Below are 4,014 nucleotides of genomic sequence, written 5' to 3'. Positions count from 1 at the left end.
TCAGCAGGTGGATTTAGTCAGGCCCGTCTGCGGACGGAAGGGGAGCCCGGTCACCTCCCGGGGTCTCCATGTGGAGTCAGCAGGTGGATTTAGTCAGGCCCGTCTGCGGACGGCAGGGGAGCCCGATCACCTCCCGGGGTCTCCATGTGCAGACGGCAGGTGGACTTCTCGGGTTAGGGTGGGAACGTGATAACCTCTGAGTGACTATGTGAGTGTGTGGGGAAATCAAGAGCCTTCTCTGAACCTCCAATCTGTAGCTCCACGGTGCAAACTACGGAGCGGAGCTCGGCAGGGCCCGAGACTGCGTCTCCGTAGCGAACCGCATATAGCTGATGGCGGCATCGAGCTGAGCTCAAGCTGAGCTCTCCGAGTCAGGGGATTATACCGACCCCCTGACTGCTAAGAGGTGCCTAAGTTCCCGCAGGGGGCGCAGCCAGGTGGGCATCTGAGTGGTCCTTCATTGGACACCCCTCCTTTGTCTGTCTTGCGTCACCTTTCAAAAGGGGACACACATCATGGGGAAAAGTCAGTCTAAGCCCACAGTCCTAGATGTATGGTCAAAAACTTCAGGAAGGGCTTTTCTGTAGATTATGGGGTTAAAATGACCCCAGGAAAGCTAAAAACCCTCTGCCGATCAGAGTGACTGGCGCTTAGCGTCCGAGGCCACCAGAGGGCACCCTGGAACTCTCCACGGTGCAGGGTGCTTGGAAGGCTGACTGGTAACCCCGACCACCAAAACCAGTTCCCATAAATTGATTCCTGGTTAGAAATAGCTCAGACTCTCCGCCTTGGGTTCAATTCTGTGCTGGTAGGAAGGGACAGTGCAAGGTCCTCATGGCCCAAGCAACTAAGGGACCCAAGCAACCCATTCATCAGGACCCGGAGAAGGAGCTGCCACTGCCTCGTGTCCTTCCGGCACCATCAGCCCCCAGCCCACCCGCCTTGCCTGACACTCCACACACAAAAGCGGGAGATCTGAGCACCCTCCCTGGTAGCTAGATCAGTGTGCATGCTGCAGAGAGGGGAAACTGGAAGAATGAGTGCCTCTAGTGGACGGTCCCAGATGGGGCTCTCCCCACCCCCCACGCGCCGAGGGAGGGCAGAATACCAGCCAGAGCCTAGACAGGCCCACCTGATCGGCTTGGCCGGGATGGACTCAGACTAGGACGGGCCAGGCTTTATGAAACTTGGCCCCGGGAGCCCATGGTCAAGATGAAGGTCGAAGGCCACCCAATGACTTTTACGGTAGACCCTGGAGTGGAGTACTCGGTGGTCACCACTCTGGTTGCCCCATTTAGTAACTGGAAGGCAACTGTTGTGGGAACAACAGGTGACCAGGCAGAGCCCCGGCCATTCTGCCAAGATCGGATATGCCAATTAGGGGGGCACCAGGTACACCATGAATTCCTTTACCTACTGGAATGTCCTCTCCCCCTTCTGGGAAGAGACTTGTTAGGCAAACTGGGGGTGCAAATCACCCTTGAACCCCAGGGGACCAGCCAGTCTGACTTTGAGTGAGCCAAAGGGGGGCTTGGTCCCGGCAGTCACACTTCCATGTGAGGAAGAATGGAAACTGCACACTGTCTAGAGGTCAGAGGAGAACCCACCAGAATTCCTGGATGCCTTCCCTATAGTCTGGGCAGAGACGAACCCCCCAGGGATGGCTAAGGCCCACGTCTGCAGACAGCAGGTGAGGAACCTGGGGTTCATCATCACCAAAGGACACCGATCCCTGGGACCGAAGAGAAAAAGGGTGATTTCCTCCATGCCCACTCCCAACACCAAGCGGAAACTCCAGGAGTTTCTCGGGGAGGCAGGCTTCTGCTGCATATGGATTCCCGACTTCTTGGGCATAGCAAGGCCCCCCTATGGGGTCCTAACTGGGCCAGAAGATAGACCTCTTGAGTGAGATGATAGCCAAGACATGGCTTTCTGGGAAATCAAGGCACTGCTCCAAAGTGCCCCAGCACTAGGACTTCCAGATGTCACCCGACAATTCAATCTGTTCATTCGGGAGAGAAACAAAACAGCACTTGGGGTCCTCTCCCAGACCATGGGGCCTTGGAAGAAAGAGAGGAGAGTGAGAGGAGAGAGACAGAGATAGAGAGGAGAGAGAAAGAGAAAAAAGAGAGAAGAGAGAGACAGAGAGAGGAGAGAGACAGAGAGAGAGAGAGGAGAGAGACAGATAGAGGAGAGAGACAGAGAGAGAGAGGAGAAAAGTCAGGGGCACCAGTGGCTCTCAAATGCCCGTTTAACCCACTAGCAAGGGCTGCTCTGTGAAAATCCCATGGGTCACCATGGAAACTGTGCGTGGCCTCAACCCAGCCACATTTCTACCCACAGAAGAGGGAGTCCCGGACCACGACTGTGAGCAGGTGGTTGATGATGTGTTTGCTAGTCAGCCTGACCTCAAGGACTGTCCCCTCCCTAAGGCAGACTTAAACCTGTTCACTGATGGAAACAGCTATGTCCATAATGGAGAGAGGTATGCAGGGTAGGCAGTCACCACCACCACTGAAGCGGTCAAGGCAGCCCGCTTGCCCAGAGGCTGGGCAGTACAACGGGCGGAATTACACGCCCTCATTCAGGCCTTGTGCCGTGTGGAAGGCAAAGTGGTCAATATTTACACTGACTCCAAGTACACTGTTGCAACTGTCCACATACAAGGGGCGTTATACAAGGAAAGAGGGCTGCTGACAGCAGGAGGAAAAGGAATCAAAAATAAGGAAGAAATTCTCAGACTGCTAGAAGCAGTTTGGAAGCCCAAAGAGGTGGCTGTCATACATTACAAGGGCCACCAGAGGAACTGATCTTGTCTGTACAGGAAACCCGCTGGCTGACCGAGAAGCTAAGGCAGCCGCACTGAAGAAAGGGCCTGTGCAGGCCCCTCGCACTTGTTCACAGTCACCCCTTGGCTCCAAGAGGATGTGGGGAAGCTGGAGTACTCTAAGGAAGAAAACCAGTGGGCACAGCAGGAGGAGGCAAAGCAGAGTGCCGGGGGATGGTGGCCACTCCCTGACAACAGACCAGTGGTCCCTAAGAACTTGGCTCACACCGTCATTGCTGAGTGCCATGGTCTCACCCACCTAGGTAAACAGCTCTGGAGAGCTTACTCAACAGGTATGACTATAATGCAACCCTCCCCACACTCTGTGCTGCAGTAAGCAATCAGTGCCTTACCTCTGCTAAAAACAACCCCTCTCAGCAGCTGAAACCTGCCCCAGGGGTGCAACAGGTGGGCGGCTACCCCTCTGAGGACGTAGAGGTGGACTTCACTGAAGTCAAGCCCAGTAAAGGGTACAAATACCTACTGGTCCTTGTATGTACATACTGGGGCTGGGCTGAGGCACTCCCAACCAAGACAGAGAGAGCCCGAGAATTAGTGAGAGTCCTACTTTGTGAAATTGTTCCCCGGTATGGGATTCCACTCACCATACACAGTGACAGTGGGCCAGCATTTGTGGCGGAGATCATCCAAGCCCTCACCAGCGTGCTCAAGATTAAGTGGAAACTTCACACAGCCTACAGGACGCAAAGTTCAGGAAAAGTGGAGCGCATGAATCGAACTCTGAAGGTTACACTAGTAAAGCTCTGTCAGGAAACGCAGGCTTCCTGGTTAGATATGCTTCCCCTAGCCCTGCTGTGGTCATGGTGTACACTAGGACCTGCCGGCTACTCACCCTTTGAAATCCTATTTGGGAGGCCCCCCTCTGGTTAACAAAGTGAGGGGGGACCTCAGACAGCTAGGGGAAACAAGCGTGATGTCCCAGCTGCAGGCATTGGGGAAGGTGCTGTCCCAGCTCAGTCAGTTTGAAATAGAAAGAGCACCTATCTCCCTAGCCAATGCAACTCATCCCTTCTAACCTGGGGTCCAGGTCTGGTTGAAAGATTGGAATATGTTGGGCGCGGTGGCTCAAGCCTGTAATCCCAGCACTTTGGGAGGCCGAGGCGGGTGGATCACGAGGTCAAGAGATCGAGACCATCCTGGTCATTATGGTGAAACCCCGTCTCTAC

This window comes from Cebus imitator, unplaced genomic scaffold, assembly GCF_001604975.1.
Source record: "Cebus imitator isolate Cc_AM_T3 unplaced genomic scaffold, Cebus_imitator-1.0 Scaffold918, whole genome shotgun sequence".
NCBI lineage: Eukaryota > Metazoa > Chordata > Mammalia > Primates > Cebidae > Cebus > Cebus imitator.
This window is presented reverse-complemented; position numbering follows the sequence as displayed.